Source organism: Myotis brandtii, unplaced genomic scaffold (assembly GCF_000412655.1).
Source record: "Myotis brandtii unplaced genomic scaffold, ASM41265v1 scaffold38, whole genome shotgun sequence".
NCBI classification, from domain to species: Eukaryota; Metazoa; Chordata; class Mammalia; order Chiroptera; family Vespertilionidae; genus Myotis; species Myotis brandtii.
Genome location: NW_005364596.1, coordinates 682,138 through 693,073, shown reverse-complemented (window position 1 = coordinate 693,073; position 10,936 = coordinate 682,138). Strand labels below are relative to the sequence as shown.

The 10,936-nt window shown below is 38.1% G+C and overlaps 1 long non-coding RNA gene across 1 annotated transcript in view; it reads left to right on the top strand.

The window, feature by feature from the left end:
* The first annotated feature begins 6,657 nt into the window (after positions 1 to 6,657).
* LOC106727153 overlaps positions 6,658 to 10,936 on the top strand; it is a 16,128-nt gene continuing 11,849 nt past the window's right edge. The window contains exon 1 of the long non-coding RNA XR_001363312.1: positions 6,658 to 6,739. This is a non-coding gene — a long non-coding RNA (uncharacterized LOC106727153). The remainder of the gene's footprint in view (positions 6,740 to 10,936) is intronic.

Genomic DNA, 10,936 nt, shown 5'->3' with positions numbered 1-10,936 from the left:
GGCCCACCACGGGGGATTCTGCTTTAGTTGGCCTCAGATAGGGCCTGTGCAGGAGGCATAGTTAAGAAGCATCCAAGATAACTGAGACAGGTAATCCTAGAACCATACTCTCCTGCTTCAACTGGTCCTTTGATGCTGAGACACACGCATATTTTGTCCGTAGACTGGTAATTTAAAATTTGTCTTCCTTATGGCACCAGTTATAAATTGGTTCCCTTCATTCTCAGCAGATGTATTTTAGTTCTTGGGATGATGAAGAGCTGTGATTCATAATGTCCCTAAACCCCTGCCACCCTGTACGTCAGAGTCTCATTACATCTTACTCTTCCCTCTTTCTCCTTCTCATCTGCGAGGAGGACATGTCCCTGCTTCTCTCTAAGGTTGCACCTCTGCTTACTTTCTTATATTTACTTGCTCAATGTCTTGATCTCTTATTATCTTCCAGGTCCCATGAGGACAGACAGTAACTGTCTTCTTCTTCTTCCTTTTTTTTTTTTTAAGATTTTTATTGATTTCAGAGAGGAAGGGAGAGAGATAGAAACATCAATGATGGAGAGAATCATTGATCGGCTGCCTCCTTCACGCCTCCTACTGGGGATCGAGCCTGCAACCTGGGCATGTGCCCTTGACCAGAATCAAAACCCAGAACCCTTCAGTCTGTAGGCTGATGCTCTATCCCCTGAGCCAAACCAGCTAGGGCTATAACTGTCTTCTTGATCCCCACTTCTTCAGGGTTGAGTACAGAACATTCAGTAAATGTCTGTAAACTGAAGCCATGAGAGATCTCTTCTCCTGTTCCCAAGGATTTACTTCATTTTCTTTTTACTGTCAATCCTTCATTCTCTTCTCCTTATACTCCAACATGCTACTTTTGTGTCTTTATGCTCTCTCTCCCCATGGCTACATCTCCTTAGACTACGGATGTGCTCATATATTTCATAAAATTAAACCCCAAATCTCCCAATTTATTTATCCAAATGCAATTTGTTTATCTGTTAATCTGTCATATTTTCTACACTGAGCTATTCTGTATTTAAATCAGTTATATTGGAATTAAGGCACCTGTTAGTGTCTGTTTCTTAAGAACACTGAATGAGATGATGTTGGAGAGACAACATGTAATCAACTAGAAAATACAATTCGCAATAGCAACAAGATCTGTAAGGAATCCAAAATTAGCTTAATCAAGAGCACATGGAATCTAATGAACAAAGTAAACTGATGAACAAAATAGAAACAGAGGCATGGGTACATGGAAAAGACTAACAGCTGTCATAGGGGAAGGCGGTTAGGGGACTGGATGAAAGAAGATGAAGGGATTAAGGAACAACAAAAAGAGAAGAAATCTATCATCTATCTATCTATCTATCTATCTATCTATCTATCTATCTATCTATCATCTATCTGACACATAGACATAGACAGACAGCAATGTAGTAATAGCCCAAGGGAAATGGGGGTAGGGGTAGGTGGAGATGGGTAAAAAAGTGTTAAATAGGATGGAAAGAGAGCTGGTTTTGGGTGATGGGCACACAATGCAGTGTTCAGATGCTGTTTTGTTGAGTTGTACACTTGAAATTTGTATGGTTTTGTGAACCAATGTCACCCCAATAAGTTCAGTAAAATTTGTAATTACCATATTATAAAAAAAGAACACACAATTATGTGGAAAAATTTAAGGCTGTAATAAAGAACATAAATAATGATCTTTATAAACAGACATTGCTTGCTTCTGATTGGGATAACTTAATATGTGAAAAGGCCACATATTCCCTAAATTAATCTATACATTTAAATTAATCTATAAATAACATTCCAATCAAAATACCAGTTGTGTTTGCTATTCCATTCTGTTCGTTTTTTTTTGTTCTTGGGCTAATTTCTCAACATCTTATAGAACAAGCAAGAATCACCTTCCCCCTCACACTCTTTATTTTTCTTACATTTGACTTATTTGTAAACAATGAGTCTTCCTGGTACATGGAAAATACAACTGGTATTTTGATTGGAATGTATATGCACATACTTAATTTACAATAAAGAAGACACCTCAAGTTGAGGGGGGAAAAGGGTGAATTATTTAGAAGTTGTTGGGAAATCTTGTTTACCATAGGCAGAAAAGTAAACTGGATGGCTAACTAACAAAATATTCAAAAGTAAACTCTAGATGGGAAAGGTAAAACTATATATGTAGTTAACAGATGAAAGCATAGGAGAATACCTGTGCTCTAGAGATGGGGAATAATTATTTAAATAAAACTTCAAAGCAACAAAGTTTAAGGCAAATATTGATGAATTAGGTTATATCAAATTTGATGAATTTTGATGAAGGATACCATGGACAAACACAAAATGCAAAATATTAAAGACATGAGAATGCCTGTAAGGGAAATTTAATATTTGAAAATGATTATGTTCCCTACTGGATTTGGGGGATTGGAGATAGCAAATAACTTGATTCCTCAATGTTTGGTTATCTATATGCAACCCATAAGCAAACTAATATTTGAGGAAAAACCTTTATTCTTTAGCTAGTGAGAAGTTGTGGCAATAATCCAGGTATGAGCTACTGAATACCTGAATTAGGTTGTGGAAATGGGAGAAAATGGTAGAGCAAAGTTACCAGGCTTTGTACTTGGATGAATGTTTGAGGGAAGACAATAAATAAATTCAATTTTAAAAGTTAGAAGAGATTCTATTTCTGGTAATACTATGATTAGGATCATTTGGAGCAACAACTCAACTAAAAATACTGGATAAATCCTAGACATTTTAAAAACATAAACAAGTTGGCAATGCATTAAGGTATCATCAGACCAAATATATAATGCTTCTATCCTCCTGTGACCTCCAACCCATTGATCTTCCCAACATTTCAGTGTCCCTCACTCCCATGATATAATCATTCTCCTCCTTAATCACTTAAATTCCACAGGCAATTGATAAATCATTCTCTTGTCTATTTCCTTGACAAATTTGTCCTTGGGTTTCACTGTAGTTGACTTGGTGAAACTATAGTTAAATCTAAATTTCTGTTTCTCTCCACTTGTACTGGTCCCATTGAACATAAATGATGCAAAAAATAAAACACACAACCAAATTAAATGCTATAACTTTAAATCTAATGCTACAAAGCAAACAGACTTTCTCTAGCTAGTCCATTAACTCACCCACTTGCTTAGATGACTATTTCACACCTTTCTTTCTTTTAAAAATTTCAACACCTCTTTTCCTACTTTCAGTTTTAGCAGATCACCATCTTTCTTTTTTCTTTTAAAATTTTTTATTTTCCAATTAGTTTATATTTAATATTACTTTATATTAGTTTCAGGTATACATCATAATAGTTAGATGAACATATATTTACAGTGTTCCTCCTATTTCCAGTACCCACCTGACACCATACATAGTTATTACAGTATTTTTTACTGTATTCCCTATGCTGAAATTTACATCTCTGACTATTTTGTAACTACCAATTCATACTTCTTCATCCCTTCACTTTTTACTTATTCTCCCCAACTCCACCCATCTGGCAACCCTTAGTTTATTATCTAAATATATGAGTCTCTTGTTTTGTTTGTTCATTTATTTTATTCTTTAAATTCCACATATAAATGAAATCATATGCTATTTGTCCTTCTCTCTCTGACTTATTTCATTAATACCCTCTAGGTCCATCCCTATTGTTGCAAATGGTAAAATTTCTTTTTTATGACTCAGTATATTAATTTGTACATATGTAGCATGTCTTTCCCCCCACTCATCTATTGATGGGCATTTGGGTTGCTTCCATATCTTGGCTATTGTAAATAAAACTGCAATGAATATAGAGATGCATATATTCTTTCAAATTAGTGTTTTGGGTTTCTTTGGATATATTCCCAGAAATTAAATCACTGGGTGATAGGACAGTTCCATTTTTAATTTTTTGAGTAACCTCCATACTGTTTTCCATAGTGCTTGCACCAATCTGCATTCCCACCAACAATGCATGATACCTCCATATTTGTTCTTTTTCCCCCTCCCAAGATTTCTGTGGCTATTCAGGGCCTTTTCTGGTTTCATATACATTTTTGGATTATTTTTTTTAGTTATGTGAAATACTTTATTGATATTTTGGTAGGAATTGTATTGAATCTATAGATTGCTTTGGGTAGTATGGACATTTTAATGATGTTAATTCTTTCCATCCATAAGCATGGTACATACATACTTCCATTTGTTTGCATCCTCTTCAGCTTCTTCAGTATCTTTATAATTTTCTAAGTATAGGTCTTTTACTCCCTTCGTTAAATTTATTTCTAGGTATTTTTAAAATGCAATTGTAAATAAGATTGTTTTCTTATTTCCCTTTTCTGGTAGCTCATTACTGATGTGTAAAAATGCAAATGAATTTTGAATATTTATTTGTATTCTTCTACTTTATTGAGTTCATTTATTAGTTCTAGTAGTTTTTTGATGGAATCTTTAGGGTTCTCTATAGACAGTATTATGTCATCTGCAAAATAAGAACAGTTTTACTTCTTTTTTTCCCAATTGGATGCCTTTTATTTCTTCTTGCCTGATTGCTCTGGTTAGGACTTCCAATACTATGTTGACTAAGAGTGGGAAAGTGGACATTCCTGTCTTGTTCTTGATCTTGAGGGAAACACTTTTAGTTTTTCCACAGTGAGTGTGATGTTAGCTCTGGGTTTGCCATATATGGCCTTTATTATGTTGAGGTATATTTCCTCTATTCCCAGTTTACTGAGAATTTTTATCAGACATGGGTGCTAGATTTAGTCAAATGCTTTTGTTGAATTATTGATATGATCATATGATTTTTATCCTTCATTGGTCTAAGTGGTATATTACATTTATTGGTTTATAGATATTGTACCAACTTTGCATTCCACGAATAAATACCACTTGATCATGCTGGATGATATTTTTAATGTATTACTGAATTTGGTTTGCTAATATTTTGTTGAGGAATTTTGTATCTTTGTTCATCAGGGATATTGGCCTATAATTTTTTTGTAATGTCTTTGTCTGATTTTAGAATTGAGATGACTACGGCCTTGTAAATAGAGCTTGGAGGCCTTTCTTTCTCTTGAATTTTTTAGAATAGTTTAAAAAGGATATGTGTTAGTTTAGTTTTGAATGTTTGGTAAAATTCACTTGTGAAGCCATCCAGGCAAGGGTTTTTGTTTGTCGGGATTTTTAAAATTACTGATTTGCATCCATTTGCAGTTATTGGTCTGTTAAGATTTTCTGTTTCTTCTTGACTCAGTCTTGGAAGATTGTATGTTTTTAGGAATTTGTCCATTTCTTCCAATTGTTCAATTTGTTGGCATGTAATTGTTCTAGTAGCTTCTTATAATCCTTTGTATTTCTGTAGTGTCAGCTGTCACTTCTTTTATTTCTGATTTTATTTATAAGGGACCTCTCTCTTTTCTTCTTGATGAGTCTGGTTAAAGGTTTATCAATTTGGTTTCTCTTTTCAAAGAAACAGTTCTTAGTTTCATTGATCTTTTGTATCATTTACTTCTTTTAGACTCATTTATTTCTGCTTTGATGTCTATTATTGTCTTCTTTTTACTAACTTTGGGCTTTGTTGTCATTTTTCTAGCTCATTTAGATGTAAGTTTAGATTGTTTGAGATTTTTCTTTTTTTTTTTTTTGAGGTGGGGCTGTATTGTTATGAATTTTCCTCTTAGAACTGGTTGTGGCTGTGTCCATAGATTTAGGGTTATTGTCTTTTCATTTTCAACTGTCTAAAGGTATCTTTTGATTTCTTCCTTGATATCATTGTTAACCCATTCATTTTTTAGTAACATGTTATTTCACTTGTGTGTGTGTGTAATTGATTTGAGAAAGAGAGAAAGAGAAAGAGAGAGAGAGAGAGAGAGAGAGAGAGAGAGAGAGAGACATTGATGTGCCAGAGAAACATCAATAGGTTGCCTCCTGTACACATCCCGATGGGGATTGAACCCACAATCTGGGTATGTGCTCTGATGGGGACTCTAATCCACAACCTTTTTGGTGCATGAGATGACACTGAACCAACTGAGCCACCCAACAAGGCTGTTTGTATGTTTTTCAGCTTTCTTCTTGCAATTGATTTCTAGTTTCATAACACTGTGGTCATAGAAGATGCTTGATATGATTTCAATCTTCTTAAATTTATTGAGACTTTTTGTGATCTAACATGCAGTCTGTATTGGAAAATGTTCCATGTGCACTTGAAAAGATTGTATATTTGACTGCTTTGGGATGAAATGCTCTAAAATACCAATTAAATCCATCTGGTCTAATGTGTAATTTAAAGCCACTGTTTTCTTGTTGATGTCAATGGATTGTTAAAGTTCCCTACAATTACTGTATTATTGCCGATCTCTCTCCTTTTATATCCATCAATATTTGTTTTATATATTTAGGTGCTCCTTTATTGAGTGTGTAAGTGTTGCAAGGATTATATCCTCTTGTTGGATTGATCCATTTGTCATTATCAAGGTTCTTTTCTATTCTTATAACATTTGTTTAAAGTCAATTTTAAATAAATATTGCTTCTCCAGATTTTAATTCCTTTTGTGTGAAATATATTTTTTTCCAATTCTTTATTTTCAGTCTGTGTGTATCTTTTCAACTGAAATGGGCCTCTTCTAGAGACAACATATATATGAATCTTATTTTCTTCTGCATTCAGCTACCCTATTTATTTTTGATTAGAGCATTTAATGCATTTACATTTAAAGTGATTGTTGATGTCGGGGGTGGGGTTGGGGAGGCCAGGGGAAGTCAATGGGGGAAAAAGGAGACATATGTACTACTATTTGTAATACTTTAAACAATAAAAAGATAAAATAAAACAAAGTGATTGTTGATAGATATGTATTTATTGCCATTTTATTATTTATTTTTTTGATCTTTTGTTTCCTTATTCTTCTTACAAAAGACCCTTTAACATTTTTGTATTGCTGGTTTAGTGATAATAAACTCCTTTAGCTTTTTCTTGTATGGGAAACTATTTATCTGTTCTTTGATTTTAAATGATAACTTTGCTGAGTAATCTTGGTTGTAGGTCCTTGCTTTTCATCATTTTGAATATTTCTTGCCAATCCCTACTGCTCTGTAAAATTTCCGTTGAGAAATCAGCTAACAGTCATATGGAGCTCCCTTATAGATTACTAACTTCTTTTTTCTTGCTGCTTTTAAGATTCTCTCTTTGACATTTTAATTATGATGTATTTTGTTGTGGGTCTCTTTGGATTAATTTTTTGGAGGATTCTTTGTGCTTCCTGGTCTTGTATGTCTGTTTCCTTCACCATATTAGAGAAGTTTTCCATCATTATTTTTTCACATAGGTTTTTAATTTCTTGTTCTCTCTCTTCTTCTTCTGGCACCCCCATGATGTGAATGTTGCTACACTTGACGTCCCAGAGGCCTTACACTATACTCATTTTTTAAATTATTTTTTTTCTTTTTGCTGTTCAGATTGAGTATTTTCTGCTTCCTTACCTCCTAAATCTCTGATTTGATACTCTGCTTCATCTACTTCATTGTTGATTATCTGTAATATATTCTTTGTTTTAGTTAGTGTATTTGTCATTTCTGACTGGTTCTTTTTTATGTTTTCTATCTGTTTTTGTTTCCTATCTAATTGTTGAAGTTCTCACAAAGTTCATCTACTCTTTCCCTAAGTTCATTGAGCATCCTTATAACCAATGTTTTGAACTCTGCATCTAGTACATTGAATGTCAACATTTTGTTTAGTTATTTTTCTGGAGTTTTGTTCTGTTCTTTCATTTGGGACATGTTTTGTTGTCTCCTCATCTAGGCAGCTCAATTCTGTTTGTTTCTATGTATTATGTAAAGCTTCAAAATCTCCTGGGCTTGGTGGAATGGCCTTATGTAGTAGGTGTCTGTGGTGTCCTGTGACACAGCCTCTCCAATCACCCTAGTTGTGCACTCTAGCTATGACCCCCTGTATTGGCTGTGTACACCTTCCTGTTGTAGTTGAGCCTTGACTGCTGTTGGCACCTCAATGGAAGTGATTTTCCAAGAGGCTGATTGGCTGTGAGAATGGTCTGCAACCACTGTGGAGGATCAGCTATGCAGGGGCTGACCCCACTGAACAGAATTTACTTCAGCGAGGTTCTGGTGCCTCTGAGTCCACCACTTTAGTGTGTCCCTTGTTGAGGAGACTGGTTGGTGCTTTGAGGTCTGAAGCTGTGCACCAGGTGCTCTAGCTCTGGGGCCTCTGTGGAGGTGCAGGCCAAGGTCAGCCACTGCCTGTGCCCTGCCCGGGGCCACCAGCAAGAACTACAAAGTGAATTGCAGATGGCTATGACTTTGATGGGCTTGGAGGTGTCCAGGAGAAGCCATGCTATGAATCATGGCCAGCTGTTGCTAGTGCCAGGCCTGGGGTCACTTAGCAAGAGGTATGTGGCATGCTGATGCTAGATGCTATGTGTTTGAGAGATCTTTTAAAGTCCACATTATAAGCCAAGACAAGTCATTTGTGTGGAAAAGCCACTGGAAATGGAGTGTGTTGGGCTCTCAAGTTGTTTGGGGCAGTGTCTTAGGGAATCACCAGGGCAGGGTGAACAGGGAAGGCCCACAAAAGAAACAATGGCTTCTGCCAGAACTTCTGTGTGGGAGAAAGCTGCCTATCCAGCTGTTGCCTCAATGTCAGGCTACTTATTTCTTTCCTATATGTCCCTGGTGCCCCAGCACTGGAGCTCAGAGCTAATTAAGTTCTTGTAAGTCCATGAGTGGGTTTTTTAAGAGGATTGCCTGGGACTTTAGCAGCACTCTGTCTCACTCAGCCACAATTTAAGCCGTATTTTACAGCCAGGAGTTATGGGGACTTCTTTTCCTGACACTGGAACCCTGGATTGAGGGGTCTGGTGTGGGGCTAGGACCCATTGCTCTTCAAGGGGACCTCTACATTCAAGAAATTCCTCCTGATTTTTAACTGACACACATTGGTGTGGGACCAGCCCATTTTGCATTGCTTCCTCTCCTACCAGTCTTGATTTGGCTTCTTTATATCCTTTGTTATAGGATCTCTGTTAAACTAGATTTCTGGTGGCTCTGAATGATGGTTGTTCTGTAGTTTAGTTGCAATGTTGATGTGGTTGTGGGAGTATTCAAGTACCACATTTACCTATACACCATCTAGATTGGAATTCATGAAGCATTCTTCCAACCGATGTTTTGAACTTTGCATTGATAGTTTGCTTGCCTTTATTTCATTTAGCTCTTTTTAAAAAAGTTTTCTTATGTTCTTTTATTTGGGATATGTTTCTTTGTCTCTTCATTTTGGCTGCCTCTCTGTGTTTATTTCTATTATTAGGTTAATTTGCTACACCTCCTGGTCTTGGCACGGTGGCCTTATGTAGTAGGTGTCCAGAGGGGTCCAGTGACACAGTTGCCCTAGTCACTTGATCTGGGTGCTCCAGGAGTGCCTTTTGTGTGGGTAGTTTATGCTTGATTACCATTGGCATGTCAGTGGGTGGGTTTTGACCCTAAGGCTGACTAGCTATGAGGACTGGCCATGACCACAGCATGTGAGCTTCTGTGTGAGAGCTGACCCCATGGAGTGCCATTTGTCCCAGTGGGGCTCTGGTGCTTGTTGTGACAACTCCTTGGGTGTGTCATTTGTGGTGCTCTGTTGTGGTCTGAAGCAGACCACTGAGCATATTGGTTCTGGGACCTTTTGAAGGGGCTTTATTGCAGGCCAGTGTCAGCTACTTCCTGTGCCAGGTTTGGGGCTACCTGGTAGGAGCAACAAAGCTATTCACAATTGGTAGCTTCCTCTGTTGGGCCCGGAGGTGTGTGAAAGAGGACATGCTGGAACTCATTTCGGTTGCCAGAAGTGCTGGTCCTTAGGCTGCTCAGCAACAGGTTTAGGGCACACTGAGGCCAGATGCCATCTGCTTGGGTCCTACAGGCCTTGGAGAGTTTTAAAGAAAGTCTTTAGGGGAGAAACCAAGATGGCAGCATAGGTAAACACCGGAAATTCCTGCCTCGCACAACCACTTCAAAACTACAACTAAAAGACAAAACGGACATCATCCAGAACCACAGGAAGGCTGGCTGAGTGGAAACTCTACAACTGGAAGGAAAGAGAAAAGCACACTGAGACTTAGAGGAGGTGCAGAAGTAAAGTGCAGCGGTAAGGAGGCACATGTGGAAAGGGCTGGCAACTGAGGACGGGGTTGTCTTTTTCAATGGGGAGGAAGTCACAAGCTCCCGAATGCTATGGACTCCAGTTCCGGGTGAGTCTCTGAGGACCCAGACTCATATGGGGAGAAACTGGACTGTCTGGCATCGGGAAGAACTTGAGGGCAACTTTCTCTCAGAGGTGCTTGCAGCAATTACCTTGGGACACCGAGATCCAGGGCCTCTTAGGGCAGGGCTGAGGATCAGCCATAGCTGCTTGCTCTACCCTGTTGATCCCCTGAGACCCCGCCCCACCCAAGCTGTGAGCAGAGGCTTTTGCATATGAATGGCCAGGCCCTTTGCAATCTAAAATTACCTAACAAACTGCAGCTGGGTCAGAGAGACCTAGAACTTCCAAAAGAAGGCCCAAGGTCCCACAGCAGCTTGCATTGCTTCTCAGCTGGGCCTCATCTGGGCATCTCCAAACCCCAAACAAAGAAGAGGAATCTGCTGATCTCTCTGTAGCTCCTGCTGGGTAGCCTCAGGCAGAGGCTAAATTAGCACCTCCTTAGAGATCCAAGAGCCAGTGTACCCAGTGGTCAGAGTGGGACCATCCAGATTACAACTCCTCAGATCCATAAGGGACACACTCAGGGGGCAGACTCAGTGAGCACCAAAGCCCCACTGAAACAAGTCTTCCCCATAAGGGTGTCTCCAGCGCAGAAGTTCTCCCACCATAGGCACAGCTGATTCTCACAGCCAATTGGCCTGGAGGTCAGTTCCT